Source organism: Taudactylus pleione, unplaced genomic scaffold (assembly GCF_031769625.1).
Source record: "Taudactylus pleione unplaced genomic scaffold, aTauple2 ptg000790l, whole genome shotgun sequence".
NCBI lineage: Eukaryota > Metazoa > Chordata > Amphibia > Anura > Myobatrachidae > Taudactylus > Taudactylus pleione.
Genome location: NW_028285192.1, coordinates 1,089,026 through 1,116,044, shown reverse-complemented (window position 1 = coordinate 1,116,044; position 27,019 = coordinate 1,089,026).

The window sequence follows — 27,019 nt, the reverse complement described above, 5'->3', positions numbered from 1 at the left end:
TTAGTTACACCCTTTTCTATATGCGGAATTGTAGCTTGTCTTTCAAAATAAATGATGCGGAGAAGAATATTTTTCAGCTCAGCCAGAGAGGGTGTAGACCTCTTGATCCAGTATTTCAGTATCAACTTTTTTGCAACAGTGAGGATAACAGTTATGACAGGAATAACTTCTTTTCCCAACAAACCCAGGTCCCACACCGACAAATTTACCAACATACATGCTATTGGATCTCTAGATAAATTCAAATTGAATATCTGATTGATATAATTAATAATTTTATGCCAAAATATTGCTATCTTCCCACATTGCCAAAAATTGTGAAAGAATGTAGCTCCTTGCATTTTATACTTTGGGCATTTGCCGGTTTCATTTGGAACAATATGTGCTCTCTGAGCCTGTGATATAAATGCTCTGTGTATTGTTTTGAGATTTGTTTCCTGCAGTGAAGCAGTTTGTAGATATTTAAATACCATTAAATTATGACTTAATAAAGCATCTAAATCTGAGATATCAGCAATATCAGCTGTCCATTTTTATTTTTTTTTCATCGATAAATTTTTATTGAATATCTTGCAAAATGTTTATAGGGGTACAGAATAAAGAAAAGGGAAAATGCAGGTAAAAAGAAAAATAAAATACAAGGGGGGAAAGATTGACAGTACATTCATAGACGTTAATCATAAACAACCATAAATATAAAAGCACATAATGTATTAGGTGTTGTGGTCCTACTGTGGAAGCTCATTAAGACCAAAAGGAGAAGGACTCTGCGGGTTTGGGGACGATATGGACACAGCCGCACTTCCTCCATTCGTAACATATAGATACCAGGGGTTCCACTTCATAGTGGAAGACGAAGCGGCCACAGAATAAGTGACCTCTCTCGTCTCCATCTCAAAATGGAATTGTGTTTTTGTTATAACCTTAGCAAATGGAGGAGGAGAAGGGGACTTCCAGTGCTGGGCTATAGTGGCTTTAGTGGATATCAGTATATGGCCAAGAACATACCGGGCAGGTTTAGGAACAGAATTTGGATACCAATGGAGAAGAGCAAGGGAGGGGTCTAAGGTCAATTGGAGGCCGTGTACGTCATTAATGAGACTGAATACTTCCTCCCAAAAGGGGCGTATAAGGGGGCAATCCCAGAAAACGTGGAAAATAGAGCCTTCAGAGTTACAAAGGCGCCAACAAAACTTAGAGACAGTGGGCCATATTCTATGTAACCTAGAGGGAGTTAAATATAATCTATTTAAAAGTTTTACATACATTTCAATATGGTTGGTACATGTGGATATAGAGAAATAAGAAAGATATATACTCTCCCATTGTGGAAAGGTAAAGGTACGCTGGAGATCTGTTTCCCAGTGGAGTTGGGCAGGGGACTTAATTGGGAGAACTATGGGAGATAATAAAGAATACCAATAAGATATGGCTCCACTAGATGAGGGTTTAGAGAATTTACTCAGAATATGGTCCGGCGGTGTTTGGTACAACGTGGGACCTGTACTCATCTTGGTATACCAATGTATTAATTGTTGGTAAAAAAAACCATGCAGAAGGTCCTAGTGAGTATTTAGCACAGAGATCTATGGGGGTCATTCAGACCCACTCGCGAGCAGCAGTACGCTCACAAGTGGGTCGATGTTCCCCACTGCGCATGCGCACGATGGAGGGAGCTCCGTCGTGCGCATGCGTGAGACCCGGCGAGCGAAGGACTTTCCTTCGCTCGGAGTTTCTCATCAAAGGGGGCGTGCTGTCAATGGTGACTGACAGCACGCCCCCTTTGGTGGGCGTGCCGGGGGCGTGCCTGCCAGATGGAGGCGTTCCCAAGGGAACGCCTACCGTCTGAAGCCGGCCCCACTGACATCACTAGTGATGTCAGTGGGAGTGATTTTGGCTCTGATAGAGCCAAAATCACTCCTGGCCTTGCGGTTGGGAAACCCAACCGCAGGCTTTCACTCGCAAGTCCAATGGTCGCGATGGTCAAGACCATCGCGACCATCTTTTCACACGCTCGTATATGCTGTGGGTGGTGACCCACAGCTATACGAGCGTCCAGGAGGACGCTCCATTTTAATGGAGGTGGGCCCTGATTCAGAGCGAGCGCTCTGGTCAGAGCGTTCGGCTCTGAATCAGGGCTAATGTATGTTAAAATTGAGGATGGGGAGAAAAAGTCTGCCAAAGACTCCATACCCAGACTTATCCAGTAGGACATATGGAGATTGGGCAATACTATATTTAATGCTCGAAGGGAAACAGTTCTAGCAGGGAGGGTAAAATCGAAATGGGTTGAGAGGTTACAGTCCCAAACTTTTAAGGCATCTAGGATTGTTTTAGATATCAAGGGGAATCTCGGTCTATGCTGTTGGGGTAGCCAAAGAAGATCGGGGAGAGGGAATCGCCGGATAAGGGCATGTTCTAAGTCTACCCAAACTTTAACAGAAGGGGGAAGAAACCAATCACATATTTGAGATAGAAGGGCCGCTTCATGGTATCTATTCAGATCAGGTAGGTTAAGGCCACCCAGGGATTTAGGCCGAACCATATGGCTATAAGCGATTCTAGAGGGCTTACCCCTCCACACATAAGAAATCATCAGGCGGCGCATCTGCTGCAATAATTTGCGAGGAATAGCATAGGGAATGGCATGGAATAAATACATCAATCTTGGTAATAACATAATTTTGAACGCCGCTATGCGACCCAACCAGGATATCTCGTGACTCATCCAAGCAGTGGCCAGGGAAGATAGTTGGGTCAAGAGGGGAACATAATTTTCATTAAATACGGCATTAATAGAGGATGGTATGTTAAATCCTAAATAGGACATACAAGAATTTTTCCAAACAAATGGAAAACGTCTCTTTAAAGAGCATAAGGATAAAGGTGCAATATTAATAGGTAAAGCTTCGGTTTTCGTAACATTCAATTTATAGAAGGAAGCAGCACTATAAGTATCTAAAATAGTGTAAAGAGGAAGCAACGAGATCTCCGGATCGGTTACACACAGCAAAACATCATCTACAAACAGACATAACTTGTGGGAGGTATTGTGGATGGAGAGCCCTGGAAACTCAGATGATTGGCGGATTTTTTGTGCAAGGGGTTCGATGGCCAACACATATATCAGTGGAGAGAGAGGACACCCCTGTCTGGTACTGTTAGAGATCGGGAAAGGTAAGGAGAGAAACCCATTACTAAAAACACGGGCAGAAGGGCCAGAATAAAGGGCATTGATAGACCGAAGGATGTCACCCTGGATTCCATATCTACACAACACCTGGCGCATGTAGTCCCAATGTAGCCGGTCAAACGCTTTTTCAGCATCAAGAGAGAGAAGGAGGAGTTGCAGCTTATTAAACGTCACCCATTCAACCAAGTCTAAAACCCTGCGGGTGTTATCGGGAGCCAGTCGCCCATGAACAAAACCCACCTGGTCAGGATGGATCAATTGTGGGAGCAATAGATTCAGACGTTAGGCTATCAGTTTAGCAAAAAATTTTACGTCCGTGTTAAGGAGCGCAATGGGTCTATAGTTTTTACACACTGAGGGGTCTTTACCAGGTTTCGGAAATGGTGACAATTTGTGCCTCTACCATTTCGGATGGGAAAGAACCTTTATCAGAAGCTTCTGTGAAAAAATTTAAAAGAATCGGGGACAAGGTCTCAGTGAATACAGAATAGAAAGAATTTGAGAAACCATCAGGACCAGGGGCTTTGCCCTTGGGTAGATTCTTAATTACTTCCTGAATTTCCTTCAAAGACCAGGGGGCATTCAGGGACGCCAGGCCATCCGCATCTAAGGTAGGGAAAGATAAATCGTCCAAAAAGGAGGAAATTACATTAATCGAAGGCTGAGGGATTGAGGAGTCATCGCATAAGTTATATAATTTTGCATAATAGTCCGAAAATAAGTTTGCTATATCAAGGGGGTTAAGACATTTCGAACCAGAGGGGGTTAAAAGGCACTTAATTCTGTTACGAACTTGATGCCCACGAAGCTTACGCGCTAAAAGACGAGAGGCTTTATTGCCTGCCGTATAGAATTTATGGTGTAATCTGGTAAAAGCCACTTGCATTCGTGACAAAAAAAGTTTTTGGATATGTGATCTAACCTTTTGGAGTTGTTTGCGTAGCACTCTAGTAGGGCGAAGCTGATTTTGGGACTCCAGGGACCGTAAAGTGGATTCTAAGCCAGTTTGTAATTCGTGAGAGCGAGCCTTAAGTTGAGCTCCTTTTTGAATAGAGGTACCACGGAGGACCGCTTTTAAGGCGCACCAGTGTGTGAAAATAGAGGTATCAGAGGGAGAGTTAGTCTGAGTATATAACATAAGGGAGTCGGTAAGGGCCTTCAAAATCTCCGGGTTTTTTAATTGATACTGAGGAAGACGCCAGGGATGGTTGGGAGTCAGATGATAACCTATATCCCAAATCCATAGGACCGGCGTGTGATCTGACCAAGTAATGGGGAGAATTTTAACCTTTTTTGTAGATTGGAGAATTCTTTTATCTAAAAGGACAAGGTCTATTCTGGAGTAGCTATTGTGAACTGAGGAAAAAAAGGTAAAGTCTCTCTCGTCCGGTAATAGGGTGCGCCAGGCATCATATAGATCATACTCTGCCAGCAATTTCTTAAAAGCCAGTGAGGGGCCTATATCACGAGGGGTGGAGGAAAGGCCCTGGGGGGAAGATCTGTCTATTTTAGGGTCTAAGACCAAATTAAAGTTGCCCAACACAATAAGTGCTCCCTGTCTAGCTTTAGATATCTCCTCAAAAGTTTCTCGTAGAAAGGGGATCTGGCGAGAATTAGGGGCATAGAGGGAAACCAGGGTGACAAGAGTCTCTTCAATTTTACCAATAAGAATGAGAAATCTACCGTTCCCATCCGCTATCTTCCTTTGTAATATAAATGGGGTGTTAGCATGAAACAGTATGGCAACACCATTACGTTTAAGTGGACTATTAGCCGTGTAGCATAAAGGATATCTGTGATCCTTAAATATGGGGGGAGCTAAGGATGAGAAATGCGTCTCCTGAAGAGCCACAACATTGGCCCCATGTTGGTGGAATGTAGAAAGGGCCAGATGTCTCTTATGAGGAGAGTTAAGGCCCTTGACATTCAATGAAAGGACTTTAACCATTAGGCGTAATAAGATATTGTGTAAGTAAAAATGCCCCAAATGTACCTGTCATATAACGAAAAAGAAATAAAATAAAAAGAAAATAAAACACAAAAAGATAAAAAAAAAAATGGGAAGAAAAACCAAAACACGTAAAACAGAAGACAAAAACACATATAGAGAATATAGAACCCAAAAGACCCAGTATATCGGGTCTTAGTAGTTGCCGCGAAAAAACAATACGGCAAATTAGTTAACATGTGGGGGAGGACTGTGTCATTCCTCATCCCCGAAACCTATTATAAAACATAGTATAACAAAGACCAATAAATCACATTTACCATCCCTCTCTTGTCCTAAATACAGAAAAATAATCATAGTAAAAAAATGTAATTTTAAAGGAGGAAGGGGAGAGGGAGGAATCTATGGTCATAATTCTGAAAACATTTACTTTAAGCAAAACATTAATCTGAAATTGTAAGGATACAACAAACCTTACACCGGGAACACTCGCATCGTATAAAATGCAGCAGAGAATGTTCACTTTAATGAACCAAAGCTAAATATACAAAAATAATAATGTTCTTGAGGAAGGAACTTAATTGTAGCAAATGCTAAAATGTTCCAAAATGGCCCAATGTTGAACCGCTCTTGGTCAGTAGGAAACCAGGAAATATTGAAAAAGTCCTAAAAGACCAAAACGACCAAAACGATACTGCCTCATCCCACTCGAGACCATTCCGGTTGTAGAAGGGGACCCTGGGAGGATGTTGGGATCGAGACAGGTATTTCCCATTCAGCCAGCAATTTGGCGCCAGCTTCCAAGGAGGAGAAAATAAACATGGAGCCATCCTTTCGCACCAAAAGCTTTACCGGGAAACCCCATCTATATTGAATATCATTATCCCGGAGTGCTTTCATGAGAGGTTGGAATGTTCTTCGCTTATTAATAGTGTGGACCGAGAGATCAGGAAATAATTGAAGGTTATTAAGAACTTCTGTATCCTTCGATTCGCGGGCAGCCCTTAATATATCTTCTTTGATGTGGAAGAAATGAAGCCGTAGAAGGACATCTCTAGAAGAACCTGCCGGAGCTGATCGGGGCTTAGGTAGGCGGTGGATGCGATCGATCAGCAAATCACGAGCTTCCACGGAGGGCAACAATTTTTGAAAGATATTCAAAGCAAAGTTCTGGAGGTCAGCATTAATTATGGACTCCGGGATGCCTCTGATTTTAATATTATTCCTCCTGGATCTATCCTCGAGGTCCGCCAATTTATCTTTAACAGCAACCAACTCCGTTAAGACAGAGTTATGGGATGTCAGCAGGTCATTGTGGGAGGAAACTAATTCTTGCATCTTAGTCTCCAAGTTATTCGTGTGATCCTCGATACCGGTCACTTCACTGGTCAGCTGTTTAATGGAGACTTGAAAGTCGGAGGTAAGGTCCGTACGGAATGCCTGAAGCATTTGATGGAGTGTACGGACTGTCAGCGGAGCATCAGTAGTTAGATCAAGAGAATCTGCAGGGCTAGGAGAGGGAGTGGCTTTAGTTGTCAGTGAAGATCTTCCCGCAGACAATGAATCGGCGGTTTTCTGGGGTACAAATTTGATTGGAGGCGCATGAGTGGCTAGCTTACTCCGTTTGTTAGGCATGATGGCTTCTTCGGTAATTAAGTATAAACGATGATGAAAAGGCAAATGGTTTCCGTTGCGGTCAGTGCATTAAGTAAACATGAACTGTAGAGGTCTCATAGGGATGGAAAATAGATATCACTGAAAAAACATGGCAAAGTAGAATATTTGTACCTTGCTGGTAGAGGAGTGTTGAGGAAACATTTATTCAGCCACAAATAGCCATATCATATTTTGGTAAGGCAGCCATGTAGACTGCATGGAGAAGTGTCGAAGACAAGGCAGGATATGTGTTGCTTGCAGGTGAGCAGTAACTGGGATGCCCAGATCCAAGATGGCACCCACAGCTTCCCAGGGAGAACAGCAGCCACCAAGTCCAGCAGCCCCTGAGAGGGAAGGAATCAGCCCAGCAGGTCGACAGGCAAGCGTGGAGGCTGTGTCAGGTAAGACCTCTATGCAGAGGAGCAAGGCGGCGTCTGCAGGAGTGACGTCACCCGGGTGTCCGCCGGGCTCCAAACCTGAATCCGCGGCCTCTGATCGGCAGGTAGGCCGCGAACCACCGGGGGTCACAGCGCAGTGCCGGAGTCAGCGAGGACTCAGGGAACACGGAGGGCCATGCAGGGGGAATTCGGAGCCTCCAGGGAGGGAGTCAACCAGTCGGCGGTCACAGCTTCAGCCGCACTCGGGACCCGGGCAAGGCTCCAAACTCAAGGCAGCGGCTTCTGGGCAGCAGGTAGGCCACAATCCACCGGGGATCACAGCGGCCACAGGGGAGAAGGAGATCCAGGCAGGAGGGCAGCAGGCACCCCCAGTCATACAGGAGCGCAGCGCTGGTCATAAAATAATAGGATAAAAAGCGCTTTTATATGTTAATTATCAGGAGCTCCAGCAAGGCACGTCTGTGCTGAAAGACCATCAGGCCACGCCCTCAGCTGTCCATTTTTTAAGAGTGTTTTTCCAAAATTTACCATACTGAGAATATCTGAGATACATATTATAATATCTAAGTCTATAAGGACTGGTACGGGAAAATGAAAAAATAGTCTGCAAAGGGTCAGGTGTCTCAGCGTTGGACATAGGTTTGGGCATAGACTTAATGAAATGTCTAATTTGCAAATACATGAACAAATGTCTGTCTACTAACTCATACTTATTTTTTAATTCAGAAAAAGACATCAAGACTCCCCCCGGATCAAAAACATCTCTGATCAATACAATGCCAGCCTCTTTCCATCTCTTATATACATAATTTTGCAGGCCTGGAATAAAAGCTGGATTTCCCCAAAAGGTCGTAAACCTGGAGGAGCAAGGATTTCTTTGTAATTTGATATTGGTGTACCTCCAGGAATGATATGTAGTAAAAAATAAAGTACTGAAAAAATATCTGTGCTGGAATGTCTTTTTTGGGTGAGTGAAGTAGTGCCCCCGGGGAGAAAGGGAAAAATAGTTCTACTTCTAGGTCAAAATTTACAAATATAGATCTACACCAAAACCAATCCAGAATATATCTAAAATGTGATGCTCTACTAAATGATTGTAAATCGGGTAAATTTACCCCACCTTCAGAGCGGGGCAGCTGCATCTTAGAATAAGCTATTCTTGGTTTTTTATTATTCCATGGAAATTTTGAGAATAAAGAGTCCACATGGGAAGCATCTTTCTTTGTGAGGTCCAAAGGAAGCATCTGCAACAAATATGCTAGTTTGGGAAAGGCAATACTTTTAATCACAGTAGTTCTGCTTAACAAAGACAAGGGCAAATTCATCCAACCAGACAATATCTTAGAAATGGTTGATAATACAGGTCTAAAGTTAGCCATGTATAAATTTATTAATAACCTAGCAATCTGAATTCCCAGGTATGTGAGAGTAGTTGTGACCACTGGAAACAGGGAAAGTATTGGGTGCAAATCAAATCCTGTTACATCTCCTGATAAGGGAAGCATTTCAGACATAGTATAATTTACTTTATAACCAGCAAACTTCCCAAAATCTTCAATTAAAGAAACAATTACTGGAATAGATTCACTAGGCTTAGATATTAGTAGAAGCATGTCACCTGCGAACAGTGCCATCTTAGCCTCTACCTTCCCCACCATAATACCAGTAAAAAGTGAGGATTCTCGTAGAGCAATCGCCAGGGGTTCCAAAGCTAGTGCAAAAAGTATGGGCGACAGTGGGCAACCCTGGCGTGTACCCCTCTTTATATAGAATGGTGAGGACAGATATCCATTATTCATTACCTGTGTCATAGGATCTGAGTATAGATTAGCTATTAATTGAGTGAACTCCGCCGGTTACCCAAACCTTCGCAATGACTCAAGTAGGTGGTCCCACGTGATTAAATCAAACGCCTTTTCGGAATCAATTGACAGTATTACATTGGCATGGTGAGAACCAGTGAATTCCACCCATTGCATAACTGAAAATACCTTCCTAATGTTTGCAACAGACTGGTGGCCGTGGATGAATCCAGTTTGATCAGCGTGGATGATGGATGGTAGGACTAATTTAAGTTTATTTGCTAGTAACTTCGTGAAGATCTTATAGTCCGTGTTTAATAATGATATCGGACGGTATGAACTGGGGAGTTCTGGATCCCAACCTGGTTTTGGTAGAACTCTGATGGTGGCAGAATTTAAATTTTGTGGAGGACTATTACCCATTAGAATTGAATTATATATTACCATAAGGGTTTCAGAAATTTTTGAGGAGAGAATCTTATAGTAATCATTAGAATGGCCATCAGTAATCTGTCTCTCCGATCAATAGCCAATTTGATCCCTGATATGCACTTAGGTTCCTGGGCGAGGGCGGGCCTCTCTTCTTTGGGGGATGTATTCGCCGGGGAGGATTTGGCTCCTTTTGTGTCCCTTCAAACGCAATTTGGTTTAACGAGGCAGGACTTTCATAAATACTTACAGCTGAGACATTGGTTGCACAGTCACCTCCCTTCTCCACTTAAAAAACCTGCCTTCCCATCACTGCTGGTGACTCGCCTACGATCCTCTAATCACAAAGGTGGTATATCTTGGTGGTATCAGTATCAGATAATGTTAATGTTAAAAAAAAAGGGAAACTTCCGTGTCGGCTTAAATGGGAGAGGGATCTGGCTGTGAACCTTTCTGATGAGGACTGGAATATTATTTTTCGTTCCAGTTTTACTATATCCAAATGTATCAACCATTCAGAAATGTATTACAAATTACTTCAGAGAGCATATTTTACTCCTGAAAGGCTGCATAAGATCTGGCCCTCTGTCTCGCAATATTGCTGGAGAGGTTGTGGTTTGGTGGGAGACATCTTTTATGTCTTTTGGTCCTGTCCTCTACTTCGCCCCTTGTGGAATGCGTTTTTTTTTATGAATAGTAAAATAGTTGGTGTAACTATTCAGGCGGAGCCTCTAGTTGCCTTATTCCACTTTTATCCTGGGGAATTATCACGTGGCGAGAGATATATTATGGGTCATGTGCTGATTGCTACAAAAGCTACAATTGCTCAGGGGTGGAAGACAGCCTCTCTCCCCAACATCTGATTCATAGAAAACAAGATCCATAAGCATTTTGTTTTTGAAACAACGGGTGAGAAATACTCCTCCTCCGTCAATTCCATCCATATGAAATGGTTTAAATGGGGAGAATATAGGGGAAAACATGGCCATTCCACCATTTATAGTGTTCCGGTTGTTCCCGGTGTTCTCTGTTCACCTCACGCAGATCGGGGGTAGCTCCATTAACTGAATATTTTGTATTTTGTCTATATGTGTTGTGAAGTGTTTTATAAAACATTTTTCTTGTCCTAAAAAGTTTAAGTATCAATTATATGTACAAGGACCAAGATCGATTGATTTATATTGTGATATGCTATATGTCTGGCTTACCCCTTTTCCCTTCTTTTTCCTTCTGTATCTCCATTTCTTTGTATTAAACTTTCAATAAAAACTATTATGAAAAAAAAAAAGAATGGCCATCAGGACCTGGGGCTTTATCATTTTTTAGAGAAGAAATTATTGCTATTATTTCATCTGTGGTTACTGGTTTTATCAAAGATAGAGCCTGATCTGTGGACATAGCCGGTACATGCAAGTTGGACCAAAAAGCTGTTTTTTTTACTCATCCAGGACCGGATCAGAATATAGTTGAGAGTAAAATGATTTAAGAATTGCTATCATCTCTGCATTGGATCTGACCAATGTACCGTCATCTTTTTTTAAGGCTTTAATAATTGTAGGGGAGTGATGTCCTTTTATTAAGTTAGATAATAATCTACTTGATTTATTTCCATGGGTATAATATCTCGATTCTTTACTGAAAGTATATTTAGACTCCATAGAGGATAAAACATTGTCAAACTGGGCTTTTTGAAGATAATGTGATTGTTTGGATATCAGATTATGATTACTTTTAAAATCTTGGTATGCAGATGTAAATTTTGCCTGGGATTCCAAGTAATCTGATCCTATTTGTTTTTCTCTATGTTTGCAATAAGATAAAATAGCACCTCTCATCACAGGTTTGGAGGCCTGCCAAAAGAGGAACGGGTCAGTATGTTCACAATCTGAGTTATTAAGTTTAAAATCACTCCATGTGGACTCCAACATATTACGAAACTTAACAGAACTAGAAAAGTAAGATGGAAAATGCCACTGGCAGATAGGATCCCTATCTGTAGTACCCGATATCGGTATCCAACACAAAGCGTGATCCGATATATGTATTGGTTCTATTTTAGAGTTTATTACTCTGGAGAACAAATGGTTGGAGATCAATAAGTAATCGATGCGGGAGAGAGTGCCATGAGCCGCAGACAAGCATGTAAAATCCTTCTCCACTGGATGGCACACCCTCCACACATCTACCAATCCCAGCTGGTCACATACATAGGGCACACCAATCTTTGGGGGGGAAGGTCTTGTTAACATAGTATTTCTGTCTAATACATTTGAGGTAACTAAATTGAAATCTCCTCCAAGAATAAGAGGTGCATCTGAGTACATATGTAATTTAGAAAGAATATGTAGAAAAAATTTCTTGGATTGTGAATTAGCAGCATATATATTACATAGAGTAAATCTAGAATTATTGATTGATACGTCTGCAATAACATAACGGCCACGTGGGTCGGTAGTAGTTGAGTGGACAATTATATTAAGATTTTTGTTTACCAAGATGACTACCCCCCTAGCCTTAGAAGAATATGTGGAGGAGGCTAAGACTGACCATCCCAGCATGTTTAATTTAATCACTTCAGGAGGGAGGAGATGTGTCTCTTGTAAGAAAACAACATCAAGTTTAAGTTTTTTCGTATAAAGGAGGATTTTCTTTCTTTTTATCGGGGAGCTAATCCCACCCACATTCCAGGTACCATAAACAAAACTAGTCATGATGAAATACGGAAGAAGCGTAGTAACCACTGAGCCACTTTAATATCATCAGATAGTGAGAACACCATATAGATCGTATCATAAGATAAGCAAGACAAGACACATGAGGATTACTAAAATGAAAAAAAAGGGGGAAGACAAACAAAAAACTGTTAGGGTCAAGAAGTTCCCTAAGATTTGAATACAGACAGATTTTCAACGCATTTGAGCGCAAAAACATCTATTTAACAATTTAGGTATGCATTTGACATACCCCGGCATTTGAAGACAAATAAATCGTCATACAGCATAACATAATATAACGTTACCATTATACTTATTAGAACTTCCTAGTCTAATTTTAATAAAAAAGATATGTCTAAGAAATTTATAGAGACCTCTAATAATCAGACAGCATAGAAATAAGTCCCCTTACGTTAGCTTTTTGTATTAAATTAGACTTCAAAAACAAATATATGAAGACATATGAAGAAAACTAAACTGCACTTTGACTTCAGCTCACGTGGATGGCTTAATAGATTCATGGGTCAAATGTAGAGGAAGACACCATCTCCTCGGAAATGAATAGATCCGCATCAGCAACCAAAGTGAAGTCCTTAAAGGAATCTCCATTAAACAATCGCAGTCTCGCAGGGTAAAGCAGAGCAAATTTGCGATTGGCCTTGTATAAACGGGAACAAAGAGGAGAAAACTCTCTTCTTGCCGGTGTCACCTCTGCAGAATAGTCTTGAAATATATGGAATTTAGATCCCTCCCACTGAAGCTCTCCAAATGGCATCCTTGTGGAGAAAGTTTAAGCATCTGAGGATAATAACACGTGGTCTAGAGTCCTTAGAGTCATGCACTGGGCCAATTCTATGCGCCCTTTCCACTACCATATCAGAACATATATCCGTTATATTCAGTAGTTCCGGTAAGGTCGACATAAGAAATCGAGACAGTTCTGTGCCCTTAAGGGTTTCGGGTAGGCCAGTGATGCGAAGGTTGTTCCTTCGTGATCTATTTTCTAAATCATCAAGTTTAATCAATACTTGGTAATGTGATTTTTGTAGAGAAGCAGTATTGGTTTTTAACTCCTCAACATCGTGGAACATGACTTCCTGTCTATTCTCATTGGTCTGAAATCTGAGATTTTATGTCCGAGACCGCTTGTGTTAGTTTAGCTGAATGAGTGTCCATTATAGGGCCCATAGCCTCCTGGATTGCTTTAACCACTTCTCCATAGGTAACAGGGTTATCTTGACGATCTGAAGCAGGGGAAGCGGGCTGAGATATAGCAGTGCTTGTATCCATGTCTGCAATGGAGCACTGTGTCTCAGAGGCAGAGGCCATGTTGATTTCAGCTCTTCTTTTCTCAGAGCGAGCTCTTTGTTGTTTGGGCTGCCTTTGAGAAGGGCCAGAACGCTCCATCTGATGTTAGAGCCTCAACTCCTTTTAACACTGGGATATCTTGCTGTATTTAAGGTGCTGCTAGTGCAGCTTTATGGATTGGAATGCCGGGGTTAATGTAGAGCTCTTTAGGTGCCTATTAATTAGGAGCACTAAGGCTGTTGTGGTAATTAATTAGAAAACTTTCAGATAATATTGTGCTCAAATGCCACTCTGAAAATAGAAGGGGAGCGCTTAGTGAGAAAGTGAGAGTTTGTATAAACTTAAAATGGCACCCAGAACTCCTTTCTCCCCAGGGGGTTCCCTCTCTTGAATAACTGTCACCTGTAATGTTGGGACAGGAATGAGGGCCTGACCGGCGGCGTTCTCGCATGTCTCCGCAAGCTGTGGTGAGTAATGAGCGGGGATATAAATCGGCGGCGGGGGATGCGGCAGCTTTTTATCCCGGCGTGTCAGGGAGAAGTTCAGAGCCTCAGCACTCGCATCTCCGCTGCTGCTGGCTCCCAGGGCCCTTTGTCTGGAGGCTAGAGAGGCTGTCTGGCAGGTGAATTATCTGCCCGGGGGTCTTTAATATGTTAGAAAGTGCAGGACTGACCCGGGGAATGGGATAGCACGGCGGCAGGCGCTGTTTGAAGATTAAAAATAGCGGAGCTCCGGCGCCATGCTGCCGTAATCTTCAGCGTCCAAGCCACCCCGCCACAGTCAAGGTTTTAAGGATAAACATGCTTGAGTCCAGAAAGATAAATCAAATTGACTAAGCTACTAATTATGTCACCTGTGCTCAAACATAGATATCCTTAAAACTTTGTATGTAGAGGCGGAGTTTGATAAACTCTGGTATAGTGTGTGCCCATGTTTAGACTATATCAGTTTTTCTGTACTCCAGGAGGTCTATTTAGTAAAGTGAGAGTTTTTAGAAATGGAGATGTTGCCCATAGCAACCAATCAGATTCTAGCTATAACCTTCTAGAATATTGGTGGGCAATAAGCGGCCCCGCAGCTGTTGTAGAACTATATATCCCATCATGCCCTGCCATAGTTTTTCTATTTGGCCATGCTAAAACTGTTGCAAGGCATGCTGGGATTTGTAGTTCAACAACAGCTGAAGAGCCGCTTATTGCCCACCCCTGTTCTAGAAGGTGCTAGTTAAATGTTAAGTAGATTCTGATTGGTTTCTATTGGCAACATCTCCACTTCTAAAAAATATATCCCCAGGTCTCAGGAAACAGTGCATGATTCCCATACTCTGTGCTGGATCACAAGTGTATTCATTACTGACTGACTTAACATATTTTAAAATGTACTATTTATTTAACTTGTGATTCTATGAGGAGACCTGGAAAACATGCATTAGGATTACATTTTGGATCAGGTTATTGGCTGCAGCTCATAGTAGAGCAGTGCTCCTCAAATCCAGCCCTCGGGACATACTTACAGTGCATGTTTTCAATATATCCTTGTTGGAGACAGGTGTATTCATTACCAACTGATGTGTTTTGAAAGATCCACAGGTAGTTCTAATTATTTCACTTGTGAGACCTGGAAAACATGCACTGTTAGTGTGTCCGTGTATTGAATTTGAGAAGCACTGAGTACAGTAACCTATCCATACCTCAGTAACACTGCTGTGTTGTAAATAGGTGAACCATCTGCAGTTCAAGACATGAGGGGAGGCCCATGAGTAAATGTTCAAGTCCTCTCAGATCCATTCTGATACATGACTATTCATTTTAATTTTTAGTATATATGTAGCTTTATAAGTTTTTATGGCATCTGGTTTGTATGTTGACTAGTGCTGTAGTTCGTTTTCACCCTAAAGGCAAACTAGGCACATGCAAATATCAGCACATTTCAGGGGGCATTCTTACAGTTCTTTTTTATTACCATATCATTTTCATCTTGACACTTGGGGCTATATATATGAAGCAGCGGCTTCTCGGCGGATACAGTTACACACTTGTCTGTGGCAGCTGTTCTCCAACACTCAGTAATGATGCGCACACACGTAGCTATCTGCCAGTGATACGATATCGATGGCAGATCGTTATGCACCCTCCCTGGTATGCTGGATGATCAATATCGATCATCCAGCACACCACCAACTTACCGATGACTGTAGCGACCCGCGATCGTCGATCGCAGGTCCCTACAGTAACTTATGTGAAAATAACCATAAGGTTACTGATTGTGCTCTTCCCTTGGTGGATTGGTACTTGTCATTGGACAGGAAACTAATGTGTACAATACTAAATGTCTCTAGACCTGTGTTACTCAATCATGACTATGAGATTCAGTGTTATTTTAAGTTCCTTACCATTGCTAGTGAGTGTTATTGCATGTATGGGTGTTGTGCTTCTTTGGTTGTTTTGCATGCTATGCATGTCCCACAGTAGTAGAAACCCCCTGTAATTGGTTTTGGTTTTAGTGTTGTTTGGATAGTTTTGGTGGGGGGAATGTGATTTTTGATTACTTCGCTTCTCACATCAGGTGCTTTACGAAACACTATCTTTGGTACAGGTGGTAGGATGTCCCCCAAGGTCTCGTCTTGGAGTAATATGTGCCAGTGTTTTTTCAGTACGTGTTTGATTTGACTTGCTTGTCTATTGTACTGTGTGATGAAGAGGACTTTGTTTTGCTTATTTGATTCTGTCTTTGATTTATATTCTAGAAGTGGTTCTCTATTTTGTTCTCTCACTTCTTTGTATGCTTGTTGTTCTAGGTCTTTGTTGTAGTTCTTCTCCAGAAATTGTGATCTTACTGTCGTGCTTTGTTTGTCATAGTCTGTTAGCTTTGAACAGTTACGTCTTAGCCTCTTGAACTGCCCAACTGGTATGTTATTCAACCAGTTGGGGTGGTGTTAACTTGAGGCTAAGATCATACTGTTCACATCAACTGTTTTGCGGAACGTGTTTGTCTGGATTTTGTTGTTCTTGATAAAGATGTTTAAGTCTAGGAACTCTACTAGGGATTTGCTATATTTGGTGGGGAATACAAGGTTGTTTTCATTGTCATTGACGTATGTAATGAAGTTTGTGAGTGAAATGATGTCTCCTTTCCAAATAAAAAAGACATTGTCTATGAATCTCGTCCATGTAACGAGGTTCGCGTCGAGTTTAGGATGGGACCAGATGTTTTTGTCCTCCCAGTAACTCATAAAGAGATTTGCAAAGCTTGGCGTGAACCTTGTTCTCATAGCGGTTCCCTTGGTCTGTATGTAGAACTCATCGCCGAACCAAAAGTAGTTGTGTGTTAGGATAAAATTTATGCTTTCAATGATGAAGTCTATTTGTTTTTCTTCCATTTCTGGGTCCAAAGTGAGGTAGTGTCTGGTGCTCTCTAAACCCTGTTCATGATCTATGATGGAATATAAAGATGCCACATCACAAGTAACTAACCAATAGTCTTCATTCCATTTCATGCTTTTTAGTCAGTTGAGAATGTCTGTTGTGTCTCGGAGGTATGCTCTTTGCGCCTTTAGATATGGTTGTAGGTAGATATCAAAATATTGTGAGAGGTTGGCGGTGAGTGAGTTAATTCCGGATATGATGGGCCTGCTTGGTGGTTGTGTCTGGTCTTTATGAATTTTGAGTAAGTAGTAAAATACAGGAATTACCAAATTTTTTATATTAATGAATTCATGTTCTTGTTTCGTGAGTATTCTTTCAAGAAGTCCCTTTTTAAGTAATCTCTGAAGTACTGACTAAAAATTTTTGGTGGGGTCCTGTTTCAGATTACTATATGTGTTTTCATCGCTAAGTATTCTTAACGCTTCTTTAAGGTAGTCAGCTTTGTCTAGTAGGACTATTCCACCCCATTTGTCTGCCGGTTTGATAATGATGTTTTTGTTCCTTTGTATATGGTTCTCCATGATGTAACTGGGGTAGAATTGATAGGTGGGTTTATGATTGGTGTGTTTGTATATGTCGTTACTTGTTGGTTTGTGTTGGGGGCATGGGTGTCTTAGCAAATAATTATTTGAGGTCCATGTATGTGTCAAACTTGTCCATCTTGGCTGTTGGTGCGAATTTTAATTAGAGATGAGCGGTTCGGATTCTGTGGAATCCGAACCCCTCAGAACAGTAGGGATCCGAGTCCACCTGAGCTGAGGCTCGGGTGTTCCTGCCATCTCTGATCCCCACTGCGAGCCAGAAGGCTACGTCCTGACATGGGATCTTGCAAGAGTGCTGAACTCTCGCGAGAGGCGAGAGTTCGCCTCTACATAAGGTGCCAAGTCCCGTGACTCAGCGCCATTTGTCCTGCACACTCCGATAGTGCGCTACTCTGCAACTGGGCTGAGGGGGCACCGAGTGGCTAGATCACTAGCGTTGATCACTGAGTGGCTGTATAAGGGGACACACACTGATGCTGCATTATACTCTGCTAAGTGGCTCTGCTGGCAAAAGTGACAGTGTATGTAAGGGGGCACACTGCATGCTGATGTATGCTGCACTATACTCTGCTGATTAAGTGCGGTGTCCAGAGACTCACAAGTGGCGGTGACTGTGTAAGGGGGCACACTGACTGCAAGAAGTGGCTGTGTGTAAAAAAAATAAAAAATAGCCCTCTGTGTATAACAAATACAAGCACCATGACTTTGTGGGCCATAGCCCTCTGTGTATAACAAATACAAGCACCATGACTTTGTGGGCCATAGCCCTCTGTGTATAACAAATACAACCACCTTGACTGTGGGCCATAGCCCACTGTGTATAACAAATACAAGCACAATGACTTTGTTGGCCATAGCCCTCTGTGTATAACAAATACAAGCACCGTGACTTTGTTGGCCATAGCCCTCTGTGTATAAAAAATACAAGCACCGTGACTTTGTGGGCCATAGCCCTCTGTGTATAACAAATACAAGCACTGTGACTTTGTGGGCCATAGCCCTCTGTGTATAACAAATACAAGTACCGTGACTGTGTGCCATAGCCCTCTGTGTATAACAAATACAAGCACCGTGACTTTGTGGGCAGTAGCCCTCTGTGTATAACAAATACAAGCAATGTGACTTGTGGGCCATAGCCCTCTGTGTATAACAAATACAAGTACTGTGACTTTGTGTGCCATAGCCCTCTGTGTATGACAAATACAAGCACCGTGACTGTGGGCCATAGCCCTCTGTGTATAAAATATACAAGCACCGTGACTTTGTGGGCCATAGCCCTCTGTGTATGACAAATACAAGCACCGTGACTGTGGGCCATAGTCCTCTGTGTATAAAATATACAAGCACCGTGACTTTGTGGGCCATAGCCCTCTGTGTATAACAAATACAAGCACTGTGCCATTGTGGGCCATAGCCCTCTGTGTATAACAAATACAAGCACCGTGACTGTGGGTCATAGCCCTCTGTGTATAACAAATACAAGCACCGTGACTTTGTGGGCCATAGCCCACTGTGTATAACAAATACAAGCACCGTGACTGTGGGCCATAGCCCTCTGTGTATAACAAATACAAGCAATGTGACTTGTGGGCCATAGCCTTCTGTGTATAACAAATACAAGCACTGTGACTTTGTGGGCCATAGCCCTCTGTGTATAAAAATACAAGCACCGTGACTTTGTGGGCCATAGCCACTGTATATAACAAATACAAGCACCGTGACTGTGGGTCATAGCTCTCTGTGTATAACAAATACAAGCACCGTGACTTTGTGGGCCATAACCCACTGTGTATAACAAATACAAGCACCGTGACTGTGGGTCATAGCCCTCTGTGTATATCAAATACAAGCACCGTGACTTTGTGGGCCATAACCCACTGTGTATAACAAATACAAGCACCGTGACTTTGTGGACTCTAGCCCACTGTGTATAACAAATACAAGCAATGTGACTTGTGGGCCATAGCCCTCTGTGTATAACAAATACAAGCACCGTGACTTTGTGGGCCCAAAAATACAAGCACCATGACTTTGTGGGCCAAGCTCTTTCATCAATTGATATCAATGATTCAAAGGAGATCACAGTAAGATCCTAGGTGCTATACTTAAATAAGCAGTGTCAAAGCAGCTACCCATTAATGTCAGATAGTGCATAACTAAAATGTTCTATTACCAATAGGACCTCAGTGCCCAGATACTGGATACTGCCACTGTTTGCTGTTTTTACTCTTCACTCCAGTATTCCCCCGCAGGCTTGCCATACCCCACTAGCTCGGTTCAGTACAGGGAGTGTGTGTGCAGGGGGGTGGGTGCTATGACATACACTTTTTACGGGCGCCATGGTCCCAACTCTGGTAACAACTGACGCAGTGTTGGGCAGCCGACCAGGCAGCACTCTGGGTTAGCGGAGCCAGGACTGCCTAGTTCTATGCATAGGAGACTAAATAACTGCTGGCGTAACTGCGTACTGCGGTAGTGGAGAGCCCACCGCTACTGGTCACACACGCGACCTCTGCTAAATATATGTAGGAGGGGCCTGCCTGTGCCTCCCGCTTGGGCAAACCTAACAGCCCTTGTTTGTAAAGGGGGACAGGGCTCAGAGGCAAACGCAGAATTTCTACAGAGGGGCTTTCAAATGCCTGATTTTTAGCATGTTCCCACTAAGAGGGCATAATCAGCGCTGAAAACCAGCTATAACAGGCATCATACGAATATACGGAATTAAATAATTCTTGCATATACAGCCAGGACAAACAGCTTCAGTAATCAATTCAATGTAGAAAGTAGAGTCATCCTGTCTGAGCTGAATCTTTTTATTACATATGTGGGCTCTATTACAGATCATTTGAGCAAGTTGGGGAATCTGGGGGAGGGCAGAAAAAGAAACATGTACTGCCGTGGACATAGATGCACAGATTGGTCTCTTTATGTACTGGATAGGGTATTATTCAGTATTAATAATTGATCCTATAGATGGGCTATATCAGTGCACCCCGAACAGTACATGTTTTCCAGGTCACCTTGTCGGTGCTCAACTATATTCATTACTGGCTTTCCAATTTATTTACTACTTGCTGCACCACTATATTCATTACATGTTTTCCAGATCCCCTAGTCGGTGCACCACGTTATTTATTACTGGCTGTCCAATTTATTTACTACCGGCTGCACAACCATATTCATTGCATGTTTTCCAGATCTCCTAGTAACACATTTTAAAAGATCAACAGGGACTGAAGTGTGCCAGTTAGTTAATTAGTGACATTACTAAGGGGATCCTAATTTTGTATGGTCCCTTATACTATGGGGCACAAATAGGGCAGACTGTGGAACCTGAGAGGATTTCCTGCCGCGCCTAGAGCAGGCAGCAGAAGCCCCCCAGTATTAAGATGGCGGCCACACTCTGGGCAAAGCCATGCCCCCTTCGCCACCCCACTAGCGTGTGCCCAACGGCCCGCAGGCCGCTCATTGAATCAAACCAGTGGAGCAGCCAACGCTGCCTGCCTCTGGTTAAATAAAATAGAGACGGAGCCAGCGGCAACATGCTGAGCCGCGCTCCGTCTCACAGCACAGGCGGGGCCAAAGTTTCTGGCCTCGGCTCTGCTAAGGCGCGCGGCCACACCGGGCACCATGTGGAGGCAGCATCGGAGGCGGTGGATACCGCCAGTTGCCTCCGTACAGCAAAGATAAAGGTCAGGACTGACAGCCACGGCCATAGCTGCGGCCCTGCCCTACTGCGCAAGCGCTGCCTCAGGCCCTGTCCGCGATAAGCGCGGTGGCCTGCTCGGGGGGGGGAGAGAAAGAGCTGGGCAGCACGGGAGCCTGCTGTTTTAGCCCAGCAGCACACATAGCGGGCAGTGTTAACAGGAGTGATGGGGGGACATTATGAAGGGCAAGAGGGAGAGACCAGGAAGGAATCCCAGGGGTATAGAAGATTGAGGGAAAGCATGGAAGAATAGGGGAAAAGAATGAAAGTATAGGGTAAGAGAACAAAAGAATAGCTGGAGGGTAGAGAACAGGAGAAAGAGAAAAGGAAAAAAGGAGATTTATACAGGAGATTCACATCACACATTGTACTTCCCTGTCCTGGAAAAAAACTGTAACAAAGAGGCAGATTTCCATACATCACTCCATTATATACTCTTCGACCACTCCTCATGAAACATTCATTGGCTGCATAAGACCAGCTACACTTAAAGTGGCAATAACCAACACGTTATTAAACTGGCAACACTCAAAACACTTGTGGTTTAATGTCCCTTAGGCTTAAATTGACAGCCTTCGGTCTTACTTAGGTTAGTATAGAGGTAGTTGTGTGGGTGGCTGTGTAATATCTCCTCACAGGTGCTGACTGACCCTCAATCAAGGTGACAAGTATTACAATGGTGAGTATACACTCCGTGTGTGTGTCCTGTCCTTGTCCCCTTCCTTCCGGTATCAGTGATCCTTGCACACCCACATTTCACCCTCAGTGCACAAGTACTATTAGGTGATACCTGGGTGGCTGAGGCACCAGTGCTTGTGATGACCGTTTATCCTCCCGGTGAAGGTCACCATCACCCGTGACTATTCCCTTGCTTGTCACCCTAAAGGACGAAACGCGCTGAATAGTTAATTCTATTCTTTTTTTCCTTAGTGACAACGGCCGGAGGTCCCTACTGATGGTCTTCAATGGCGCTTAGGAGGAGGACCCTACTAGGGACACTATGACAGTGAGCACCTGTCAGGGATCTTCTCTCCCCGAGTTCTAACATTTCAATAATAAATATTCTATTAAATACTTACAGACATAAGAAATAAAACTTATTGAAGCACCAATAGCACAATGCATGTCAGTATCACCACTGTGTAATATAATTCTCACATATATAATGGTGGACACACCCCATAATATTATTTAGGTATTTGAACTACAAAAATAAAACATAATCAATATTTTGGAAAACTGGGTCCATTTAAGGATCACTCAGTGACCAGACTTACCATCAGTGTTCCCCCTGAGATAAGTAACACACGGCCTGATTCATTACAATTGCTATTGCGATCGTAGCTGCAATTACGCACGGAGACCCACTGCGAAAATATGCTAATGTTTGCAATCACAATCCCGTTACAGCCTAACATAAGGACGCCCACTTCACCTTATTCACATCCGTAACACATTGCAAGTCTGCAAAACCATCGGTAACATCGAGCACCATCGGAGCCTCACACACAATTACAGGTCTGACTCAGAATTTGCTAACCTCATCGCATGCAATGTAACCTCAGGCTGTGTCATACTTGCCGACAATCAGCTACCTCCTTCCGGGATGGAGCTGATTGTCGGCTAACAGCGGGGGTCATGTCCGGACAGCTGTTTGGGGGTGGAGCCGAGAGCGGGGCTGTGCGATCGCACCATCGTGGCCCCGCCCCCTCTTCACAATGCCATTATTTTCAGCACTGTGAAGCAAGGACAGGGCCACGATGACGCGATTCAGCGCGAATCGCGTCAACAGCCCCCCCGCTGTGGGGATTTCTAGTGTATTCTGGGGGGAGGTCGGGAGGGTTGGGGAATGTCGGGATGCTTGCCTGCCTTTCCAGGGGGCCGGGAGCGGCACCCGATATTCGGGAGGCTCCCGGCCAAATCAGGAGGGTAGGCAAGCCTGAGCTGTGTACAGGGCTGCCATCAGAAATCGTGGGGCCCAGGACTGAGAGAATAGACAGGGCCCCCACCAAGGAGGGTGGGGGGGGGTTGGCAGAGGTGGGTGGAGCTACACCAGAGGGTCGGACACCAATTTGCATAAACCAATTTGAAAAGCAGTAAAGCAGCATATATATATATATATATATATATATATATGAGAGTCACGAGCGGCACTCACAGGTCTTAGTAGCAATAGTAGTAAATAAAGAGACACTACTCCATATACTTATTTACTACAATTGCTACTAAGACTGTGAGGAGGGGGCAGGACAGGGAAGGCTGGTAGGACTAGGGAGAAGCACAGGGCAAGGAAGAATGGCAGGGACAGCTTGCTGGACTGGGGGGTGAGTAGTATGGTATCTTTTTTCGATTTTTTTTCAACTGGCTGCGTTGGTGCAGCCAGCCAACCAGAGTCAGCGCTGAGAGAGCAGAGAGAGGGAGGGGCCGGGGTGGCTCTAGTAGTAGCGCTGCATCCGTGCATCGGCATTTCCAATATGGCGTGACTGTGAGCCAATCACAGCTTGCGGACCAGCAGCCAATCAGGAGCAGCTGCTCCTGATTGGCTGCCGGTCTGCGAGCTCCGGCTGGCTCACGGCGGCACAATAAATGACAAGCAGCCGGCCGTGTTGTATTTCCAATGAACAGGGCTGCAAGTGCAGGACTGCAGCACCCAGGCCCCCTCTCTTTCCACTGTCTCCGGGCCCGGGACTCGAGGCCTGCCAGTCCCCCCCCTGATTTCGGCCCTGGCTTTGTATGGCATCGCAGTGGCTAATTTATGCAGTTGTGATCTATGATGAATCAGGCCCAATACAGGGGTACAAATTCAAAAGATTTAGTACACCCACATGTTTCCAGTTCTTAGTGAAGTGCTTGCAGTTTATTGTCTCATTGTACAAGTTTTAATCTACATTTTTTACTCATAGTCATTCTTTCTACCATGGAAATCACATAGAGGGCCTGATTCAGAGCTGCAATTTTGCATGGGTCGCAATTGCAGAAATATGCTAATGTCTCCAAACCTTGCACAAGCATAGAGACGCTCACTGCTGCCTTCTCATATGCATCCGATGTCTCATACCAGCATAAACATCGGTAACATCGATGTAGATCGGGCAGCCATGCAGCATAGGTGGCAAGTCTGACCTGTTTCAAACACAGCGACTGACACACAGAGAGCTCTCATGCTGCGAAGGAGATCGCAATGGCTTATTTATGCACACCCATGAAATGACATTTAAACGGTCAGACACACCTGCATATGCCTAGTCGCCCCCCCTTACCTCCCCAAATGCTGACTACCTGTCACTCACTCTGCGATTGACTCCTCTGTGCGAGCGCAGTCACAAAATAATCTATGCACATGCACAGTGCAGGTTACATGCATGTGCGATGGTAAACAATCGCTCAATCTGCATAAATAATAGCATGGCGTACATCTCTGTATAAGGCTCAGAGTTCGGGAAGTTCTTTCCAACACTGTTGCTGAAGTTCTCACAAATGTATTGAGCTTATTGGTTAGTTATTTTTACCCTTCTGTGCAGTTTATCCCAAGCCAGCTCAATTGGGTTTAACAGGCTGATTCAGCCTTGGGAATATAGTAAGATATAGCAAGTAACTGTGCACCTTGGTAAAACCATGCTGCACTGCAGGTCGGGCAGATGTAAAATGTGCAGATAGATTTAGATTTGGGAGGGATGAGCCCAAACTGTCATCTAAGTTGCAGTGTAAAAATAAAGTTGTGCAGTATTTGTGGGCTACATTCAAAAGCAGCCAGTATTTACCACACAAAATATATGTATTACTATTTGCACCCCTTACATTGTAACATGGTTTGTCCAGGTTCACAGTTACTTGCTATATCTTACTCTATTCCCAAAGCTGAATCAGGCCCTAAGTCTGGAGACTGTGCTGTCCATTCCATGATATGAAGCCTACCGTCTAATTCTTTTCCTCGGAAGGCAGTTCTGACATAGGGGGAGATGTACTAAGCTCTGGAAAGTGATAAATTGGAGAGTGATAAACTACCAGCCAGTCAGCTCCTGTCATGGTTACAGGCTGTGTTTGAAAAATGACAGTTAGGAGCTGATTGGTTAGTAGTTTATCACTCTCCAATTTATCACTTTCCAGAGCTTAGTACATCTGCCCCATAGCCTGGACATATGTTTCAGGTTAATGTTATAGGATGAACTCTTGACCAATTAGATGCAGAGCAGTGGGTATTGCATGGCACTGCAAAATGCTGAGGTCACCCTTTTGGTTCCTGACAGTAACTTCATGCAAGTTGCTGGCTTCGGTTCCAGCAAAAGAGTCCCAGACGATCTCGCTTCCTACTCTGGTGTGTTTCAGCCTGAAATTTAAAAAGGTCAATGCTTTTACTACAAAACATGGAGAGCTTTGCTATTAAAAGCATTGGCCTTTTAAATATTTGGCTAAAACATGTGTGGAAGTGGTGGCTATTACAAGCCAACGCTTAGTAAATAAACCCCACATATTGATAAACCATCCTTTTGTCTACTCGATTGTGTACAAAACCCTGCATGATGAGCCAAAGATTTAAAGTGTGGATTCATCAGCCCAAAAGACCTTCTCCCAGTCTTCAGTAGTACACTGGCTATGCATCATGGCCCAGGCAAGTCTCTTTGTCATTGCTGCAGAACAGCTGTAAGGTCTTAGGGCCTGATTCAGAGCCGGACGCAATTAGCGCTCGCTCGTCCAGAAAAAGGGGGTGGCTATTCAAATGAACCATTCGCTCCTTGCGGTCTGTTGACACCTCCATGTCTGAACGAGCGAACAAAACATGCAGACGTTTATTTGAAAAATAAGCCCCCCTGGCCGCTCGCATCATACATCATGTCCGCTATTTATTAGATTAATCGAGTACATCGAACAGCGTATGAACTGCTCGCTATTCTTGTGGATGGTTTTTCCTACCACTATATTGCGAGCAGTTCAGACTATAAAACAACCAACTGATGTGGTCAATGATGCTGCTGTATTAATTATGCACACCCATAAAACGCCCGTTTTGCCTTTAAGCACGCCTGCGTTCTGATCTCCACTCCCCATTTTCAAGCACCTTCCCCTGTTACCACCCACATATGCCTCATTCTGTCACTCAAAATAGCAGGCATTCGCTATATAGCGAACAAACGATTTTCGGCCGCACTGACTGGTTCGCGCATGCGTATTAAAAACCCTACGCATGCGCAGATGGGCGAACATCGCTCAGAATGAGCGTACTGCTGCTTACGAGCGGCTCTGAATCAGGCCCTCAGCCCATTGCTTGTTCCCTGAAAAAGGTGTTTTCTTATAACTGTAACATTTACACAGTTTTGGCTAAGCTAAACTCTTTTCCATATCCTCTAACAGCTCAGGGCTTCCCTGTGTAAGGTTATTAACTAGACTTGAATTGCAAAAAAAATGTCAATAAAAACTGAAAAAATGGGGGTGTTGTAAATCTTTTGACCCCTAGTGTAGATATTAAAGTATCTTGGCCAAATGTAATAGCCTGCGATTTACAGGAGCCGGCACAATTCTGGTGAGATAGTCACTAGGTTTAAAGCTGATATTGCCTTTAAACTAATTATCACTTTAAATGTAAAGACTATCTCGCCGGAATCATGGCGGCTTCCACAATTCGCTTGCAATTACATTTGGCCCTTATTTGCAACACCCCTAACATGAGATAAATGGGCTGATTCTAAATTTGGAGCAACGTCAACTAAAACAAAGCCAGTAACTTTGCACCTGGACAAACCATGTTACAATGCAAAGGTGCAAATGCATGTATTTTATTAAACTCCCTAATGGTTGATATGTGCACTATACCTTACAGACTTAAAATGACTAAAAACGTATCTAAAAATAAACACACGGACAACAACAGTTGGATTTAAAATTAAAGGTCAATTTTATTTG